The sequence below is a fragment of the Triticum urartu genome, chromosome 7A, assembly GCF_056163025.1.
Source record: "Triticum urartu cultivar PI428250 chromosome 7A, HENAU_Tu73, whole genome shotgun sequence".
Lineage (NCBI taxonomy): Eukaryota > Viridiplantae > Streptophyta > Magnoliopsida > Poales > Poaceae > Triticum > Triticum urartu.
The window spans coordinates 261,488,472-261,511,023 of record NC_141879.1 but is presented as its reverse complement, the minus strand read 5'-3'; the positions used below and the strand labels follow the sequence as shown (position 1 = coordinate 261,511,023).

At 45.3% G+C, this 22,552-nt stretch overlaps 1 protein-coding gene across 1 annotated transcript in view; it reads right to left on the bottom strand.

Moving 5' to 3' along the window:
* Positions 1–499: 499 nt before the first annotated feature.
* Positions 500–22,552, bottom strand: part of LOC125522389 (uncharacterized) — a 43,631-nt gene continuing 21,578 nt past the window's right edge. The window contains exon 5 of the mRNA XM_087537066.1: positions 500–1,112. The gene's annotated coding sequence lies outside the window, so the exon portion shown is untranslated. The remainder of the gene's footprint in view (positions 1,113–22,552) is intronic.

The following is a 22,552-nucleotide window of genomic DNA, read 5'->3' as shown; positions in this document are numbered from 1 at the left end:
ATCTCCATTCCAAAACCACCGTCTCGCCTCTCCCTCTTCTGATCTTCTCCATTGCAAAACCACCTCCTCTCCTCTACATCATCTCCATTCCAAAACCACTGTCTCTCCTCTCCCTCTTCTCTATTGCAAGACCATCGTCTCTCCTCCCATCTTCCAAAGCTAGCACCAGACCACTCAGAAGGACATCTATGGAGAGGATGCAGCAGTGAATCAGGCAGATCGCTGGCGGCGACCAGGCAAAGTTAGCCAGGTTGAAGGAGATCCTTAGTTGGTTTGCCAATGAGTGGGAGATTTCAAGGACGGTGCAGGCCACGTGGCAATGTATGCGAAAGAGCGAGACAGCGGCGATGAGGGCGGCGATGTACATGTGCTCATCGGCGGCAGTTATGCCGCAGTCCTCCGAGTTCATCGAGTATCTCCTCTGGGCGATGGAGCAGACAGATTCGCCCGAGGCGAAAGTCAGGCGGAGGTGGTGGGCGTACAGGTCAAAGGTCGAGCACCCAAAGGATAACGAATCGATCGAGTATGGTGTGTCATTCGTGAGGGTGCGGAGCCAGCCGGAGCCACAGGAGTATTCGTTCTCCCACTGCAAGAGGAGGCCGGATGGCGCGACGTCGCTTCCCCGCCGTTCTCCACGGTTCCCTTGACGCTCGCCTCGTTTCAACGGCGGCGGTAGGGTTTTAAGGTAAGCTTCGCACTAACCTAATCTTCCACCTGCTCATGCTTACAATCAGTGTGATAGCTAATGAAAATCATGCTTACAATTAGTCTCCGAGTAGTACGCCAATCACCCTAAAATAGCTCTGGACCTTTGGGTCAAAGTTGTGACACAGTGTACAAATAAAGAAAAATAGATTGGTGCTTCTTTCAGAAAAGAGTACTCCCTAGAAAACTGCCAATATAAGCTACTAGTATTTGGTTAGATGATTTGTTGCCGAGAAAGATCCGTCCACAGAGAGTGCCACACATCCTACTAGTGGGGGTGGATGCCAATGCGTGCATGCAGCATGGTTGGTGTCGGTAATTTTTTACTTGGCACACCTCGCACTCTGCATATATGCCGGTTCCATACGTACATTTGTGCAGTTCCACCAAAATGCAGCTGAATAACCCTGTTTGCACAGATAATGAAAAAGCGTGATTACATTATAGTGGCACTAGTTGATGAAACACAAAAAATAAATAGAAGAAAATATTGCGATAGTATCATAGTATGCCATGCTGCGAGGGCGAGATGGGCCCTGCGACGCCTCATACGGTACGCCTCATACTGGACATCGTCCCAAGTCTCCCAGATACACCTTCTGCCAGTGATGAACATCAGTGTACAGCGGTAGTACAAGGAGGCGCCTTTGAGACATTGAAATCTCTATTTTTGTACATATCAACTAAAATTAAGCACCCCAGTTTGCAGAAACGCTTAAACATTAACAATGGGACTAGTTGATGAAACATACATTAACAAAGAGAAGCACTTTCTTTATCTACATTGGAAATGAAATGATAGAGATGACACTCGCTCTATTTTAACTATATTATTACTTCATTTTATCAGTGACACTAGGGTCAAGCAGGTGGCAAACGAGGTGTACCGTGCATCGCAAGGATGGAGGTCGGGGGTGCTTAGACTGGGATGCTGAAGCTGGCTCTTTCAGTCACCAACATGGATGATTCAATTCATGGGACCTTTTGGTGCAGTTCACCTAAAATGAAGCAATGTCCCGTGAGCTAGCAGCTTCTTCTTCAAAAAAAATTTAAGAAAAGGGCTCCAGCCCCGGTTCCATTTCCATCAGAAAACGAAACCCACAGAGCTTCTTCTTCATTAGTTGCAATAAAATTGAGCAACATCAAGGTTGGTTGTGAAGCTCCTGGAATGCTCAACGACAATTTGGTTATCATTTGTGCAGTTCAACTAAGATCGAGCGTGAAATGTATATCTCTGTTTGCACAAAAAAGGTGGAAAGGAGGGTGACTAACAAGTGATGAAACATGCATCAAATGAAAAGAAGCATGTTCCTTATCTGAATGGCAATCCTACAAGGACAGTAGCAATTTCTAAAGCACTGGCATTGCTAGATATTAGTGTGGGCATTAGGATTAACTATGACAACCATTAAATACGACATTACTTTGGGCACGGGAGAGTAGGTGGACCAGGACAGTTGCATTTCTAACGAAAAGAACCAACTTATCTTAATGGGAAATTTTAGCAGGACATGTAAAGAAGTGTCATTGATTCATATTACTGGAGGCATTACATTGAAAACAACATTGGTTTAACGTGTCCTTACTTTTAACAGTGCGACTGCTACATTTTACCAGTCGCATTACATAAGAGTGGCTCGGGGCAACAAACAGCAGAACAGGATATCTGGGTTGGTCCCATTTTTGTTCGGTATAGCCACCTTATACTGTGTGAGGCTAGCAAATCTAGTGCTGGACTTACTCTGTTGACTTGTCCCCCAGTCCCCACTTTCTTTCCTTTTTCAACCAACAGATCGGGTTTATATTGAGTTTGTACTGCGTTTCCCTTTATTTCCCTATTAGACCTAGAGACTAGTTGGATAGCCAGTCTCTGCTACTTTTCATGCACATTATTTCCTCTTTCGACCAAGTCCTAGATTCAGGTAACAAATCCTCCCCCACCCCCACCCCCTTTCTTCCTTGTTTGAACCAAGTAGTACTAGATTCGAGTGCATGAACTAGTTTTACCTCTTAAACATAAAAAAATTAGGTGGTTTTCAAACAGCCGATCGATCCTATCTATGAGGGGGCCTGAGAAATAGTAAAAGATACAAATGCAGCGACGTCAGGAGCTCAGGAAGTAGAGCAAGGCCGGTTTCGAAGGAAGTTATACCTGATGGTCGCCGGGATGTCGCTAGGTGGGCGGCGGGAGGCCAGATCTGCCCACACTACGACAGCGAGGAAGAAAGGGTCGGAGGCCCTCCCTCGCCAACGGTGCTTGGGAGGGAACGACAAGGCAGGCTGATTGGGACGCGCCCAGCAGTGCGTGAGAGCCGTCGCCGAGGACGACCGCGTGAACGTTGCACCTTCTCACCTTCCCCGGCAGAGAGGATCCGGCTGGATCAGTGACCAGCGGTGAGCAGAGAGAGAGAGAGAGAGAGAGAGAGTGGCCACCACTGTCGTGTTTAGATCTGGAGAGGCCGAGACAGTGTGAAGAGAGCAACACTAGCAAGCAAGCGCGGAGGCTCCTGCCTATATAGTGGAGTAGTACTAGTTTTCTTTTGTCTACCGGAGCCGGCTTGACCTCGTCAATGACTGTCGAGAAGTCTTCATGCACGTGGCCCAGAGGCGCAGTTGTTGTCATTTTGATCTGAAGTGCCGGATTATAACATATAACATGAAAGAATGCCACATGACAAGAAATCATAACCTCACTGCCCAAAGGAGACAACATGAATCCCGACGGACAAACTAGACGAGGAACAAAGCTCAAATTAAAGATAAACTCATAGAAAAGGGGTCCGTCAATAGATGTCCTAATTAACATAGCGGGCTTGACCTAGATGGTAGCCAAGTAGTCACTGTTCATGCATGTGCCCCCAATGACTAGCCCAACTCAGTTGTCACTGTTTAACCCTAGCAGTGATCCGAAGCACATGACACCTAATTTTGCGAGATGACAAGAAACCTTTTTTTAGATTTCTCACCACAACTACAGCCATGTACAACACAGCCTGCACGATATGTAGACGATAGCCAATCCAGGCGTGTCTGCAGGAGTCTGGTCACATGCATGGATGAACTGATCTTCCGTGTCTTGCAAGGATCGTCTAGGCACCAACGTAGTACAACACTTCTCTAGTACTATCGCTCGTCTCCCTCTTCTATTAAGTCACCCGACTTGCGGGGCCGGGGAGTGTGCCGATGGTCGGTTCTCAATTGTTGTCCCACATGTGTGTGCAAACGCAATATGACGCGTGTTCCATTCGGAGAGCAGCGTGCCAGACTGACCGACCGTCTGGGGTGCGAAGCGAACGTGACGGGCGTGCTGTATACTCCGTACATGTGTACCGCCGTTTTCTAGATGCTTTGCTCCATGGCGCGGGCGCAATCCATGGATACAAAAATAGTATACTGTATACTATTTAAAAGTCGAGGGCGGGGCTTTTCCTACGCGGTAGGCGGCGGGGCAGTTCCGCCTAGTCGGTTCGACAGAGACGCGAGAAGACGAGGGAGTAGGCTGCTGCAAACATAGGGCTGTGTGATTTGACAGCAAGTTACTGCTGGACAGGTGGCCCCCCATGATTTGACTTGCCATTATCATTTTAACTGCGGCGCTACGACCGGCGTGAGTCTCCCGATTCCTAACCACCTCCATACATGTTCCTCTCCCAATGCTCCACCATGTAGTAGAGGCTGGCTCTTGCATAAGAGCCCACTTCTCCACTTTTTCCATGCCTCTCTTTCCTCCACATATGCAAAAATGCCATGTAAAGTGCACTATTGTACTTACTTTTACTTGCTCCTACAAGCGCTTAAGCTTGCCACATAGGCATAAAGTCTGATGTGGCAAGTTAATCAAGAAGAGAGAGACTAGTTTGGTGACCCAAGGAAGAAACGGTGCTAAGTGCGTGTACCTAGGTGAAAAGACAATTTTGAGTCTATAGCTAATGAAATGAAGCAAACTTAGCAACACCATTTCATTGGAAGAGGTCACTCCTTGGCAAATGCAATAAATACTAGTACTCCTTGTGTCCCATAATATAAGAACGTTTTTGGCGCTACACTAGTGTCAAAAACGTTCTTATATTATGGGACGGAGGGAGTACGAAGAAAGAGATAGAGAGAAGTAAAAAAATACACTTATAGACAAAACCTTGTTGTAGTATGAGTGACTAAGTGATGACTATGTATGACATGCCAACATCAGATAGCCTAATACACTATGTTAAATCTCCAAGGGTGCGACCGCACAAGCGACGCGACGGTCGTGGTAGGCGCGACCACGATACGGGCTGCTGGCAGCCCTTGGATCTGAGATCAAACGGTCGCATGCTAAGTTGCTGAAAATTTGCAGAATAACCCTCCAGGATAGGATATTCACCCATGGGTCTAGAATCACGCCATGCAACCGTTCGATCTCAGATCCAAGGGCTCTCGGAAGCCCGTATCATGGGAGAATGGAAAGCCACTACCCCGCCGATCGCACACTGGCAGTTCGCTCCTACTCGTCCCCGCACGTCCTTCAATACTACGGCGGTTCGCTCCTAGTCGTCCTGTCCATTCACATTACGCCAGTTCCACTAATCCTAACCCTCCTCCCAAATCCATGGCGTCCCAAATCTCCCCGATCGGCGGTGAGTACAAGGTTAGAACCATCACCGTTGATGAGTTCGGCATCATCTACACCCGTTCTTCCATGACGGTGAAAGGATGCCTTTCTCGCTTCAGACGCATGTTCGAAGACACAGATGATGAGTGGGTCGCTGGGCTAGATGTTCAGTACACCACAGTCCTGGGACGAGAGAAGGATCTAAAGGATGAAGAGAGGAAGAAGCCCGCCGTGATCCAGGTTTGCGTGCATGACTTATGCTTGGTCTACCACATATGCCATGCCGACGTTGAGTGCCAGGATTTTAAGGACTTCCTCGAGAGCAACCTAGTCAAATTCGTTACTGTAGACTTTGGTAACGACAAAGAAATCCTGCGTCAGATAGGCCTCGTTGTAGGCAACACCTTCGACCTCCAGAAGAATCGGCCGGTGTCCTCTCGTCAGCCTTCAATACTGACCCTGGCAGGAGCCATGGTTCATCCTTTGTACGGTAAACTGGAGAAACCTCCATACACGTTTCATCATCATGCATGGCAGCAGAATGTACTAGATATAGACCACACCCACTACGCTGCAATGGATGGCTACCTTTGCTTCAATATATACAAGGGTTGGATGAAGAGCAACAGCCAAGTGTGCGGTTCAAGCAAAGAAGTATCGGCCAAGAGGAAGAGGGACAAGGACCAAGTCGAGGACGTGGACGAGGACTCCGAGTAAGGTGGCAGTGTTGTTGCTCATGGTGGTTCTAATGCAGTGTCTACCGGAATAGTTGCAAAGTTTAATTTCAGGTGTGCTTAATTTAATTTGAGGGGTGTGTTGTGCTGAGCCCCCAGCAAAACTATGTTATGTTTCTTCTTGTTACTTTAACTCTTCGGTACTTACATACTAGTATTTCTTACATTTCATCTTTTAGTTGGTATAGTACTACCACTCGTTTCTTCACATTATATACGTACAATATATATGCCCAACATCATATAGCCAGCTGTTTAGTTGTCAAAGAATTTCAGGGTGCTTAGTTTTGTCAAAGAATTCCAGGATGCTTAGAGGGTGCTTGGATCCAAGGGACTTATTTTAGTCTGACTAAAAATAGTCTCTTTAAGAGGCTAAAGTTCCAAGCACCCCTGACTAAAGAGGGGCTAAAACTAGTCTTGAGACTAAAAATTTTTAGTCAGGGGTACCCCTACTAAAATGTGGATTAGTCCTCTCGCTACTCATTTAAATCCTCTCCTTTAACACAGGCGAGTTCTGGATTGGAGGGTTTGGAGGATAATAAATGCTTGTTGGAAATATGCCCTAGAGGCAATAATAAATTAGTTATTATTATATATTTCATTGTTCATGATAATCGTTTATTATCCATGCTAGAATTGTATTGATAGGAAACTCAGATACATGTGTGGATACATAGACAACACCATGTCCCTAGTAAGCCTCTAGTTGACTAGCTCATTGATCAATAGATGGTTACGGTTTCCTGACCATGGACATTGGATGTCATTGATAACGGGATCACATCATTAGGAGAATGATGTGATGGACAAGACCCAATCCTAAGCCTAGCACAAAGATCGTGTAGTTCGTATGCTAAAGCTTTTCTAATGTCAAGTATCATTTCCTTAGACCATGAGATTGTGCAACTCCCGGATACTGTAGGAGTGCTTTGGGTGTGCCAAAACGTCACAACGTAACTGGGTGGCTATAAAGGTTCACTACAGGTATCTTTGAAAGTGTCTGTTGGGTTGGCACGAATCGAGACTGGGATTTGTCACTCCGTGTAAACGGAGAGGTATCTCTGGGCCCACTCGGTAGGACATCATCACAATGTGCACAATGTGACCAAGGAGTTGATCACGGGATGATGTGTTACGGAACGAGTAAAGAGACTTGCCGGCAACGAGATTGAACAAGGTATCGGGATACCGACGATCGAATCTCGGGCAAGTATCGTACCGCTAGACAAAGGGAATTGTATACGGGATTGATAAAGTCCTTGACATCGTGGTTCATCCGATGAGATCATCGTGGAGCATGTGGGAGCCAACATGGGTATTCAGATCCCGCTGTTGGTTATTGACCGGAGAGTTGTCTCGGTCATGTCTGCATGGTTCCCGAACCCGTAGGGTCTACACACTTAAGGTTCGATGACGCTAGGGTTATAGGGAAAGTATGTACGCGGTTACCGAATGTTGTTCGGAGTCCCGGATGAGATCCCGGACGTCATGAGGAGTTCCGGAATGGTCCGGAGGTAAAGATTGATATATAGGAAGTATGGTTTTGGCCACCGGAAGTGTTCCGGGCATCACTGGTAGTGTACCGGGAACACCGGAGGGGTCCAGGGGTCCACCAGGTGGGTCCACCAGCCCCGGAGGCCTACATGGGCCAATAGTGGGAAGGGACCAGCCCCTAGGTGGGCTGGGGCGCCTCCCACCAAGGCCCAAGGCGCCTCCAAGAGGGGAAGGGGGCAAATCCTAGGGCAGTTGGGCCCTAAGGCCCACCCTAGGTGCGCCTCCCCCTCTCCCCCTTGTGGCCGCCACCCAGATGGGATCTGGGGGCTGCCACCACCCCTAGGGAGGGAACCCTAGGTGGGGGCACAGCCCCTCCCCTTCCCCTATATATACTTGAGGTTTGGGGCTGCCCAACACACGCGATTCAATCTCCCTGTTGGCGCAGCCCTACCCCTCTCCCTCCTCGTCTCTCGTAGTGCTTGGCGAAGCCCTGCTGGAGTTCACGCGCTCCTCCACCACCACCATGCCGTCGTGCTGCTGCTGGATGGAGTCTTCTCCAACCTCTCCTTCTCCCCTTGCTGGATCAAGGCGTAGGAGACGTCACCGGGCTGTACGTGTGTTGAACACGGAGGTGTCGTCCGTTCGGCACTAGGATCATCGGTGATTTGAATCACGACGAGTACGGCTCCATCAACCCCTTTCACTTCAACGCTTCCGCTTAGCGATCTACAAGGGTATGTAGATGCACTCTCTTTCCCCTCGTTGCTAGATTACTCCATAGATTGATCTTGGTGATGCGTAGAAAATTTTGAATTTCTGCTGCGTTCCCCGACAGTGGCATCATGAGCTAGGTCTATGCGTAGTTTCTATGCACGAGTAGAACACAAAGCAGTTGTGGGCATCGATTTTGTCAATTTACTTGCCGTTACTAGTCTTATCTTGATTCGGCGGCATCGTGGGATGAAGCGGACCGGACCGACCTTACACGTACTCTTACGTGAGACTGGTTCCACCGACTGACATGCACTAGTTGCATAAGGTGGCTAGCGGGTGTCTTTCTCTCCCACTTTAGTCGGATCGGATTCGATGAAAAGGGTCCTTATGAAGGGTAAATAGAAATTGGCATATCACGTTGTGGTTTTCGCGTAGGTAAGAAACGTTCTTGCTAGAAACCTATAGCAGCCACGTAAAAACTTGCAACAACAATTAGAGGACGTCTAACTTGTTTTTGTAGCATATGCCTTGTGATGTGATATGGCTAAAAGGATGTGATGAATGATATATGTGATGTAGGAGATTGATCATGTTCTTGTAATAGGAATCACGACTTGCATGTCGATGAGTATGACAACCGGCAGGAGCCAGAGGAGTTGTCTTAATTTATTTATGACCTGCGTGTCAACATAAACGTCATGCAATTACTTTACTTTATTGCTAAAGCGTTAGCCATAGTAGTAGAAGTAATAGATGACGAGACAAATTCAAGAAGACACGATGATGGAGATCATGGTGTCATGCCGGTGACAACGATGATCATGGAGCCCCGAAGATGGAGATCAAAAGGAGCAAAATGATATTGGCCATATCATGTCACTATTTGATTGCATGTGATGTTTATCATGTTTTACATCTTATTTGCTTAGAACGGCGGTAGCTTAAATAAGATGATCACTCACTAAAATTTCAAGAAAAGTGTTCCCCCTAACTGTGCACCATTGCGAAGGTTCGTTGTTTCGAAGCACCACATGATGATCGGGTGTGATAGATTCTAACGTTCGAATACAACGGGTGTTGACGAGCCTAGCATGTACAGACATGGCCTCGGGACACATGCGAAACACTTAGGTTGACTTGACGAGCCTAGCATGTACAGACATGGCCTCGGAACACGGAAGACCGAAAGGTCGAACATGAGTCGTATAGAAGATACAATCAACATGAGATGTTCACCGTTGATGACTAGTCCGTCTCACGTGATGATCGGACACGGCCTAGTCGATTCGGATCATGTTTCACTTAGATGACTAGAGGGATGTCTATCTGAGTGGGAGTTCATTAAATAATTTGATTAGATGAACTCAATTTTCATGAACATAGTCTAAATTGTCTTTGCAAATATGTTGTAGATAAATAGCTCACGTTGTAGCTCCCTGTTTCAATACGTTCCTAGAGAAAGATTAAGTTGAAAGATATTGTAAGCAATGATGCGGACTGGGTCCGTAGTCCAAGGAGTGTCCTCACTGCTACACAGAAGGCTTACGTCTTTGATGCACCGCTCGATGTGCAAACCCCTACAACATCGTCTGTGGATGTTGTGAACACCTGACAGACACATCCTGATGACTACTTGATAGTTTAGTGCACCAAACTTTACGGCTTAGAATCGGGATTCCAATGACGTTTTGAATGCCACAGAACATATGAGATGTTCCAAGAGCTGAAATTGGGATTTCGGGCTCATGCCCATGTTGAGAGGTGTGAGACCTCTGACAAGTTCTTTTGCCAACAAGATGGAGGAGAATAGCTCAGCTAGTGAGCATGTGCTCAGAATGTCTGGGTGCTACAATCACTTAAATCAAGTGGGAGTTAAACTTCCAGATAAGATAGTGATTGATAGAGTTCTCTAGCCACTATCACTAAGCTACTAGATCTTCGTGATGAACTATGACATGCAAGGGATGGAGTTGATCCTGAAACTGTTCACGGTGCTTAAGACCGCAAAAGGTAGAAATCAAGAAGGAGCATCAAGTGTTGATGGTTTAACAAGACCACTGGTTTCAAGAAGGGCAAGGGCTAGAAGGGAAACTTCATGGATGGCAAACCAGTTGCCGCTTCTTGAAGGAACCCAAGGTTGAACCTAAACCCGAGACTAAGTGCTTCTATTGTAAAGGGAACGGTCACTGGTAGCGGAATTACCCCAAATGCATGGTAGATAAGAAGGCTGGCAACTTCAACAAAGTATATACGTGTTATTAATGTGTACCTCACTAGTACTCCTGGTAGCACCTGGGTATTGGATACCGGTTCAGTTGCTATTATTGGTGACTTGAAGCAAAAGCTACAAACTAAACGGAGACTGGCTAAAGGGCGAGGTGACGATGTGTGTTGGAAGTGTTTCCAAAGTTGATGAGATCACCATCGCACGCTCCATCTACCTTCGGGATTAGTATTGAACCTAGATAAATGTTATCGGGTGTCTACGTTGAGGATGAATATGATTAGATCATGTTCATTGCAATACGGTTATTCATGTAAGTTAGAGAATAATGGTTATTCTGTTTACATGAATAATGCCTTTCATGGTCATGCACCCTATGTGAATGGTTCATTGAATCTCGGTCATGGTAATACACATGTTCACGCCAAAAGATGTAGAGTTAATAATGATAGTACCACTTTCTTGTGGCACTGCCGCTTAGGTCATATTGGCGTAAGATGCATGAAGAAACTCCATATCGATGGATGTTTGGAGTCACTTGATTTTGAATCGCTTGACACATGCGAGCCATGCCTCATGTGCAGGATGACTAAGACCCCATTTTCAGGTACAATGAAACGGGCAAGTGACTTGTTGGAAATCATATATGCAGATGTGTGTGATGCAATGAGAATTGAAGCGTGCGGTGGATATCGCTATTTTCTCATCTTCACTGACGATCTGAGTAGGTATAGGTATATTTACTTAATGAAGCACAAGTCTGAAACGTTTGAAAAGTTCAAGTGATTTTAGAGTGAAGTTAATAATCATCATAACAAGAAGATCAAATTCCTACGATCTGATCAATGAGAATTTCTGAGTTATGAGTTTGGCAAACACTTAAGACATTGTGGAATTGTTTCACAGTTGAAGCCACCTGGAACACCACAGGGTAATGGTGTGTCCGGACGTCATAAATGAACCTTATGAGATATGGTGCGATCTATGATGTCTCTTACCGATCTACCGTTTTCATTTTGAGGTTATGCGTTAGAGACAGCTGCATTCACTTTAGATAGGACACCATCTAAGTCCGTTGAGACGACGTCATAAGAATATGGTTTGGCAAGAAACCAAAGTTGCCGTTTCTTAATGTTTGGGGCTGCGATGCTTAAGGCTTCAGCCGGAGAAGCTCGAACCCAAAGCGGACAAACACATCTTCATAGGATACCCAAAGGTGATAGTAGAGTATACCGTCTATCTCAGATCCGAGGGCAAATTGTTTGTCACTAAGAACGGGTCCTTTCTCGAGAAGGAGTTTCTCTCGAAAGAATTGAGTGGGAGGAAGATAGAACTTGATGAGGTTGTCGAACCTTTATTTCAACCAGAGAGTGATGCAACACAGAAAGATGTTTTCTGTGGAGCCTACGTCTGTTGAATAGGAAGTTAATGATAGTGATCATGAAGCTTCGGATCAAGTTGCTATCGAACCTCGTAGGTCGACAAGGATATGTACTACTCCTAAGTGGTACGGTAATCCTGTCTTAGATATCATGTTGTTAGACAACAATGAACCTACGAGCTATGGAGAACCGATGGTGGGCCTGTATTCCGACAAATGGTTAGAAACCATGAAATCCGAGATAGGATCCATGTATGGACTTTGGTGGACTTGCCCGTTGATCGGCAAGCCATCGAGATAAATGGATCTTTGAGAAGAATACGGACATGGGCGGTAATGTTACCTTCTATGAAGCTCTACTTGTGGGAAAGAGTCTTTTCACAAGTTCAAGGAGTTGACTATGATGAGAATTTCTCACCCGTAGCGATGCTTAAGTCCGTCGGAATCATGTTAGCATTAGCTGTGTTTTTCGATTATGAAATCTGACAGATGGATGTCAAAACAAGTTTTCTTACCAGTTTTCGTAAGAAAAAGTCGTGTGTGATACAATAAAAGGTTTTGTCGATCCTAAGGATGCTAAAAGGTATGCTGGCTCCAGCAATCCTTCTATGGACTAGAGCAAGCATCTCGGAATCGGAATATATGTTTTGATAGAGTGATCAAAGCTTTTAGGTTTATACAATGTTTGCTAGAAACTTGTATTTACAAGAAAGTGAGTGGGAGCACTACAACATTTCTGATAAGTATATGTGGATGACATATTGTTGATCCGAAATAGGAAAGCATAAACGGTTTGTTTGAAGAGTGATTTTCAAAGGAAGACCTGGATAAAGCTGCTTACATATTGGGCATCAAGATCTATAGAGATAGATCAAGACGCCTGATGATACTTTCAAAGAATGCACACTTTGACATGTTTTTGAAGGAGTTCAAAATAGATCAGTCAAAGAAGGGGTTCTTACCTGAGTTGTAAGGTGTGAAGTTGAGTAAGACTCAAAGATTGACCACGGCAGAAGAAAGAGGAAGGATGAAGGTCGTCCCCTATGATCTTGTCATTGGCTCTATACGGTATGCCATGCTGAGTACCACACCTGATGTGTGCCTTGCCACATGTCTGGCAAGAGGGTACAAAGGTGATCTAGGAGTAGATCACCAGATAGCGGTCAAAATTGTCCTTAGAGGAATAAGGAAATGTTTCTCGGTTATGGAGGTGATAAAGAGTTCGACATAAAGAGTTACGTCGATGCAAGCTTGACACCTATCTGGATAGCTCTGAGTAGAGATACAGAATACGTATAATGGAGCAACAATTTGGAATAACTCCAAGTGGAACGTGGTAGCAGCATCTACGATATAAAGTTTTGCGAAATACATAGGGATCTGAATATGGCAAGACCCGTTGACTACAACCTCTCTCACAAGCATAACATGATCAAACCCAGAACTCTTTGAGTGTTTATCACATGGTGATGTGAACTAGATCATTGAGTCTAGTAGACTCTTGGATGTTGGTCACATGGCGATGTGACCTGTGAGTGTTAATCACATGGCGATGTGAACTAGATTATTGACTCTAGTGCAAGTGGGAGACTGTTGGAAATATGCCCTAGAGGCAATAATAAATTAGTTATTATTATATATTTCATTGTTCATGATAATCGTTTATTATCCATGCTAGAATTGTATTGATAGGAAACTCAGATACATGTGTGGATACATAGACAACACCATGTCCCTAGTAAGCCTCTAGTTGACTAGCTCGTTGATCAATAGATGGTTACGGTTTCCTGACCATGGACATTGGATGTCATTGATAACGGGATCACATTATTAGGAGAATGATGTGATGGACAAGACCCAATCCTAAGCCTAGCACAAAGATCGTGTGGTTCGTATGCTAAAGCTTTTCTAATGTCAAGTATTATTTCCTTAGACCATGAGATTGTGCAACTCCCGGATACCGTAGGAGTGCTTTGGGTGTGCCAAACGTCACAACGTAACTGGGTGGCTATAAAGGTTCACTACAGGTATCTCCGAAAGTGTCTGTTGGGTTGGCACGAATCGAGACTGGGATTTGTCACTCTGTGTAAATGGAGAGGTATCTCTGGGCCCACTCGGTAGGACATCATCATAATGTGCACAATGTGACCAAGGAGTTGATCATGGGATTATGTGTTATGGAACAAGTAAAGAGACTTGCCAGCAACGAGATTGAACAAGGTATCGGGATACCAACGATCGAATCTCGGGCAAGTATCGTACCGCTAGACAAAGGGAATTGTATACGGGATTGATAAAGTCCTTGACATCGTGCTTTATCTGATGAGATCATCATGGAGCATGTGGGAGCCAACATGGGTATCCAGATCCCGCTGTTGGTTATTGACCGGAGAGTTGTCTCGGTCATGTCTGCATGGTTCCCGAACCCGTAGGGTCTACACACTTAAGGTTCGATGACGCTAGGGTTATAGGGAAAGTATGTACGCCGTTACTGAATGTTGTTCGGAGTCCCGGATGAGATCTCGGACGTCATGAGGAGTTCCGGAATGGTCCGGAGGTAAAGATTGATATATAGGAAGTATGGTTTTGGCCACCGGAAGTGTTCCGGGCATCATTTGTAGTGTACCGGGACCACCGGAGGGGTCCAGGGGTCCACCAGGTGGGGCCACCAGCCTCGGAGGCCTACATGGGCCAATAGTGGGAAGGGACCAGCCCCTAGGTGGTCTGGGGCGCCTCCCACCAAGGCCCAAGGCGCCTCCAAGAGGGGAATGGGGCAAACCCTAGGGCAGATGGGCCCTAAGGCCCACCCCAGGTGCGCCTCCCCCTCTCCCCCTTGTGGCCGCCACCCAGATGGGATCTGGGGGCTGCCGCCACCCCTAGGGAGGGAACCCTAGGTGGGGGCACAGCCCCTCCCCTCCCTCTATATATACTTGAGGTTTGGGGCTGCCCAACACACGCGATTCAATCTCCCTGTTGGCGTAGCCCTACCCCTCTCCCTCCTCGTCTCTCGTAATGCTTGGTGAAGCCCTGCTTGAGTTCCCGCGCTCCTCCACCACCACCACACCGTCGTGCTGCTGCTAGATGGAGTCTTCTCCAACCTCTCCTTCTCCCCTTGCTGGATCAAGGCGTAGGTGTAAGTGCATCTAGTGCCACCCCTAGTTGGTTTTGGAGTATTGACGACAAACCTAGTTAAGGGACTAATGTGTTTGTGAGAATTGTAGGATAACACAGGTAGAAGTCCCTCATTGATTCGGTTTTACTACCAGAGATGACCCCTAAAAATGTACGAAGACATTGAAGACAATGGTGGTTTATGAAGACATTCATATTGAAGACAATGACATGAGAAGACTCCCTATGAAGCTTATGGAACTCGAAGACTTAGATCCTTCATAGTTTTATTTCATTTATGTTGTGTCATAGGAACCACTGTACTGTTAAGTGGGGTCCAAGAGAACCAGTCAGAATGACTGAAGTGATGCCTAATACAAACCTATGTCTTCGAGCGAAGACTATGAGAGCAAATCTTGTCCAGAGTCGGACAAGGTAGCTTTACTTGCAGCTCAAGTAAAGTTGCCATGAGAGTTCGAAATCTGACCGTTGGAACACGTGTCAGTTCCTTAGTGACCCAGGGCCATTTCAGACAAATCAGGTCGGGTTGCCAAGTGGCTATAAATAGCCCACCCCCACAACCATAAACGGTTGGCTGCTCAGATTTCAGTGCACGGCTTTTGTCGTTTGAGAGCAACCCACCTCGAAGCCTTTGAGAGAAAATTCCTAGCGAGGAGAAAAGCCCTAACCACCCAGTGCCAGAGTAAATTGGGCATCACTTAAGTCTTTGTGTCTGAGTGATCTGAAGACTTATTACACTTGAGGACTGTGCATCCTCCAGACGGTTAGGCGTCGCGTTCTGAGCATCCAAGAGAAATTGTGGATTGCCAGTGAACGAAGTCTGTGAAGGTTTGGAAGTCGCCTGAAGACTTACCATGAGTGATTGGACGAGGTCTGTGTGACCTTAGTTCAAGGAGAATACGGTGAGGACTGGGTGTCTTGGACTAAGTGTCCTTGACTGGGTGTCCGGGACTGTGTGTCCTTTGGTTTAAATACCTAGCCGCTCCAAGCAGACGTACAGTTGTCACAGCAACTGGAACTGGTCCAACAAATCATTGTCTTCAACATGTCACTGGTTTCATCTTCACTTCCTTTGACTTACTGTTATTCATTGTGAAGCCATTGCATGCTTGCTTTATCTTTTGTCTTCACAACGTGAATGCATGATCTGTTTGGCTTCATAACTTCTTCCTACCTGATCCTTATTACACTGAAGCTGTTTGTCATTGTGCTTTCACTCTATTGAATACATGACCATGGCTGGCCTAGTGTAATCTAACTTCCGCTGCATAGTAATAGGCATAATCTTCACTGTTTGTCTTCATAACTCTCACGTTTTGAAGACTTTCATAAAAATCGCCTATTCACCCCCCCTCTAGTCGATATAACGCACTTTCAATTGGTATCAGAGCAAGGTGCTCCCTTGTTCTGTGTGATTCGGTTTAACCACCTGGAGTTTTAGCTATGTCGACTGCAGGGATAATCAAAGTCTCCGCTGCTTGCCCCGTCTTCGATGGAACTGCATATCCCTACTGGAAGAATAAGATGCGCATGCATCTTGAAGCCATTGACGTCGACCTATGGTATGTCGTCGAGAACGGCGTTCCCAAGGCTGGAGAAGGTGTCACTGCTGCTGATGTCAAGAAATTCATTCAACTGGACTCTACTGCCAAGAATATCATCTGTGGTCATCTGACCAAAGGACAATATGGCCGTGTGAGTGCCTTGAAGACATCCAAACTGGTCTGGGATTGGCTCTCCAAAGTTAATGAAGGCACCTCAACCCAGAGAGATCAAAGAATCAGTGTCCTTCGCAATCTCTTCAACCGCTTCAAGCGAAATGGCAATGAGAATGTCCAGCACACATTTGACAGACTCACTGACATCACAAACGAGCTTCAAGCCCTCGGCGCCACTGAGATCACCAAACATGAAATCGTCAAGACGCTGCTGAGATCACTTGATAGTTCGTTTGATATTCTGGCCATGATGATTCAAGAACGTCCTGATTTCAAGACACTCGATCCGTCTGACATACTTGAGAGGCTCAACACACATGAGTTTCAGCTTTCTGAGAAAAGAGATATCTACGGTCCAAACTATGGGCGAACTCGCGCCTTGAAGGCAAAAGCTGTCTCCTCATCTGAAGAAGAATCTGACTGCAGTTCTGATGATCCTGAAGACATTGGAACAGAACTTGCAATGCTAGTGAAGAAGTTCCAAAAATTCACCAAGAAGAAAGGCTTCAGAAAATCTTCACGATCAAGCTCAAGGAATGATGAAGCTTCTGCTCATGACTACAAGAAGAAAACATGTCACAAGTGCAAAAAAACTGGACACTTCATCTTTGAGTGTCCACAGTGGGACAATGAGAACAGAAGGAAGAAGAAGAGCAAGGAATATGATTCTGACGACAAGAAGAAGAAGAAATACTCAAAGTCTTCTTCCAAGTCTTCATCAAAGTCTTCATCACACAAGAAGAGCTCATCTGGCAAGGCACGTGCGTTTGTTGGAAAGGAGATGGATTCAGAGGAGGAGTCCGCATCTGAGGAGGCAGAGGTGGAGTCTGAGGAGGAGTCTGATTCTGGCATTGCGAGTCTGGCTACAGCATATGTCGCCAAGTCCATCTTCAACACTGAAGACAATGACTGCATCACCGACACTGACGCAAATGACAAGAACGACTCCACTCCTACCTACTGCTTCATGGCACGCGGTGCCAAGGTAAACACACGCACTACTCGCTATGAAACATCTAGTGACGATGACTCTGAATGTGATTCAAAACCTAGCTACAAAACACTTGCTAAAATTGCAACTGAACAACAGAAAGCTATGGAACATATTCAAAAACTGTTAGACAGAAGCGATGATCTGTTGGGTGCTGAAATGACTCGTTCTGAATCCTTAATTGAAGACATAAAAAATCTTCACGTTAAGTATCAGGAACTTGAAGATCGTCTTGAGACTCTCTCAACTACTCATGAAAAGCTTTCCTATGATTATCTTCAAAAGAAGCAAGATCTTGAGAAGTTGAGAGCGGATCATGAAGATCTTCAAAAGGAAAATGAGTCACTTCGAGCCGAACAGATCAGTTCCGCTCAGGAAGGATTTGAACCACCATGTCTTAAATGCATTGAGCGTGATAATGCTAATTCTGTTGCTGAATGTTCCACTGCTACTGCTGTTGCAATATCTTCAACTATTGACGTGGTAACTAACCCCTCTGCTGAGGATACCACTGCTATTGCTGATGAGAATGCTAGGTTGAAGACATTGCTTGAAACAGGGATGTACAAAAGTCTGAAAGGGCATCAGACACTATGTGATGTCCTTAAGAAGCAGATTCTGAACCAAAACCCTAGGAAAGAGGGTGTTGGGTTCGTGAGGAAAATTAATGCAGATGGCTCTTACTGGAAACCTGAGCAGTACCCCAAAACCACATGGGTTGCTGCAAAGGAATCCTCAACAGATCCATCCAATCTATCTGGCTTCACTTGTGCTAACCCCATTATCATTGATGAATCCTTTGATGCAAACTATAAACTGTTTAAGAATCAGAATGGTGAAGTGTTTGCCAGGTACATTGGTACTAACTGCAGGAATGGACCGCCTATGAAGAAGATCTGGGTTCCGAAAAAGTGTCTGGAAAATCTTCCTGTGAATGTCTTCATGACACCTCACTTGAAGAAGACAAACCTCAGACCAAAGGCTTCATATGGTCCAAAGGCTTCATACAAACAGAGGACTCACCTGAGTCACACTAACGCAAATGCTTTGCAGGGAAACCATACTCAGGCATATGAATATGAGAGCGGTTCTTCGAATCGTCATGTTCATATGACCAAAAATTATTCTGCTTATTCCTATGAGTATTATTGTCCACCTGCTAGACTGTTTGCTAAGGCTTCAAAGCCAAAATTCTCAGATGCTGCACTTAGACTTATTGCTTCTAAGCCACCCTTGAAGACGTGGGTGGTTAAGAAAGCTTAACTCTCTTTTGCAGGGAAAGGTCTCCAGCAGAAAAACAAAATCTTCTGATGCTATTGCTGGGGACCTTAAAAATCTTGTAGGGCGCAAGATAAAATGCCCGAATGGCATCATTATGTACTTTGCTCCTGAATCGCATGCTACTCTCCCTATTAGTCCTAATCTGGATCTAAGTTTTCACAACCCACTGGTTCGTCAAATGTTTATGCTTCACAATTCTCTTCGTGAAGCCTATCCCCCTAACTGCACTATAGGGTACGACACCAGCGACTTCAAAGTCTTCAGAATGGATTATTGACAGTGGGTGTACAAATCACATGACTGGCAGAAGAAGCCTTCTTATGGACTCAACTTTACGTCCATCCGACAAGAGCCACATCACATTTGCTGACACTGGTAAAAGTAAGGTATTGGGTCTAGGTAGAGTTGCAATCTTAAAGGATCAACACATGGATAAAGTCATGCTTGTTGAATCCCTTGGCTTCAACTTAATGTCTGTCTCAATGCTTTGCGATTTGAATATGATTGTAATGTTTGGAAAATTTCGTTGCCTGGTGCTAATGGAATCTGACAAATCTCTAGTGTTTGAAGGGTATCGGAAAGGTGATTTGTACATGGTAGATTTCTCAGGAGGACCACAACTTGCAGTATGTCTTCTTGCAAAAGCTTCAGAATGCTGGCTTTGGCATCGGAGGCTTGGACATGCTGTCATGAGGAACCTCCACACCCTTGCGAAGAAAAAGCATGTCATAGGCATCGAGGGCGTCAAGTTCAAGAAAGATCACTTATGCGGTGCCTGTGAAGCAGGGAAGATGACAAGGGCAAAACATCCTTCGAAGACAATCATGACTATTACACAACCCTTCGAACTGCTCCACATGGATCTTTTCGGTCCCACTCACTACTCAACTTTTACTACTACTGCTTGCCTCTATGGCTTCGTAATTGTTGATGATTATTCTAGATATACTTGGGTGCACATAATCCTTTTCAAGACTGAAGTGCAGGATGTCTTCAGACGCTTCGCAATTCGAGCTATGAACAATTTTGGCGCCAAGATAAAGCACATCAGAAGTGACAATGGCACTGAATTCAAGAACACTGTCCTTGGGCATCACACATGAATTCTCAGCTCCATACACGCCACAGCAGAATGGCGTCGTCGAACGCAAGAACAGAACACTCATTGAGATGGCCAGAACAATGCTAGATGAATACAAGACTCCAAGAAAATTCTGGACTGAAGCCATTGATACTGCATGCCATACAATCAATCGTGTTTATCTTCACAAGCTTCTGAACAAGACATCTTATGAACTCCTAACTGGCAAGAAGCCAAACGTCAGTTACTTCAGAGTATTTGGTGCAAGATGCTGGATCAAGGACCCACACCACACCTCAAAGTTTGCACCAAAAGCACATGAGGGATTCATGCTTGGATATGGAAAGGATTCGCACTCCTACAGAGTCTTCAATCTCTTCCACTACAAAGTGGTTGAAACTGTGGATGTGCGGTTCGATGAAACCAATGGATCACAAAGAGAGCAATTGCCAAATGTGCTAGATGAAGTTCCAGCTAGTGAATCAATCAAGCTTATGGGAACTGGAGAGATTATGCCTTCTGAAGCTCATCCTGAAGAAGAACTCATCATCTCAGCACCTGATCAACATGAAGACAATGCTCAGCATGAAGACATTCCTCCAAACAACAACGCAGATCAGCAAGAGCAAAGTCTTCGCCCTATACATCCTCGTGTTGCAAATGAAGTACAGATTGACAAAATACTTGACAGCATCAATGCACCTGGTCCACTCACTCGTTCAAGGGCAACTCAGCTAGCAAACTTCTGTGGGCATTTCTCATTCGTCTCAATATCAGAACCCAAGAAAGTTGAAGAAGCCTTCATGGAACCTGAATGGATTCAAGCTATGCAAGAAGAGCTTCAACAGTTTGAGCTGAATAATGTATGGGAACTGGTTAAGCGTCCTGATCCATGGAAGCACAACATAATAGGCACCAAATGGATATACCGCAACAAGCAAGATGAGCATGGTCAAGTTGTCAGAAACAAAGCTCGTCTCGTTGCTCAAGGATATACTCAAGTGGAGGGCATTGACTTCGATGAAACATTTGCTCCTGTGGCTAGGCTTGAAGCCATACGCATACTGCTGGCCTATGCAAATCATCATAACATACTTCTATATCAAATGGATGTGAAAAGTGCCTTTCTCAATGGCAAGATTGAAGAAGAAGTGTATGTTGCACAACCACCTGGCTTTGAAAATCCAAAACATCCTGATATGGTATACAAGCTCGACAAGGTACTGTATGGCCTCAAACAAGCCCCTAGGGCCTGGTATGATACACTCAAGTACTTTCTGAAGAGCAAAGGCTTCATACCTGGTTCCCTAGATCCCACTCTTTTCACGAAGTCATACGATGGTGAACTATTTGTGTGCCAAATATATGTGGATGACATTATCTTCGGCTGCACCAATCAGAAGTATAGTGAAGAGTTTGGATATATGATGCAAGAGCAATATCAGATGTCCATGATGGGGGAGCTGAAGTTCTTCCTTGGTCTTCAAATCCGACAACAGAGAAATGGCATCTTCATATCTCAAGAGAAGTATCTCAAAGATTTCCTGAAAAAGTTCGGTATGCAAGACTGCAAAGGCTTCACAACACCAATGCTGGCCAAACATCATCTAGGTCCTGACGACAATGGTAAAGAGTTCGATCAAAAGGTATACCGCTCCATGATTGGGTCTTTGCTTTATTTATGTGCATCTAGGCCAGATATCATGCTTAGTTTTTGCATGTGTGCTCGATTTCAAGAGGCACCAAAGGAGTCGCATCACTTAGCTGTGAAGCGAATTCTTAGATATTTGGCTCACACCCCAACTCTAGGATTATGGTATCCAAAGGGCTCAGAGTTTGATTTGGTTGGATTTTCGGATGCTGATTATGCTGGTGACAAAGTTGATCGCAAGTCTACATCAGGCACATGTCACTTTCTGGGACGATCACTTGTATGTTGGTCTTCAAAGAAGCAGAACTGTGTATCTCTCTCCACTGCTGAATCTGAATACATTGCTGCTGGATCTTGCTGTGCTCAGCTTCTGTGGATGAAGAAAACACTCAAGGATTATGGCATTCATCTGAAGCAAGTGACACTTTACTGTGACAACGAAAGCGCCATCAAGATTGCCAACAACCCAGTTCAGCACTCGAAGACAAAGCACATTGAAATTCGTCATCACTTTCTCAGAGATCATGTTGTAAAGGAAGACATTGATATCATACACGTCAACACTGAAGAGCAATTGGCAGATATCTTCACCAAGCCCTTGGATGAGAAGAGGTTTTGCAAGTTACGGTGTGAGCTAAATATCCTGAAATCCTCAAATGTCCTGTGATCAGGCACACATCCTAACACTTATGCATATTGATGACTTAGATGTGCAACACACAAAGTAAAGTATATCTTCAATCAATGAAGACATACATTCTAAGTGTGAATACATTAATGAGGAATTTGACTTTGGAGCGCCACGATAATTGTGCGCTGTGTCTAGGTCTAATACTTCCTATACGGTGGGTAACG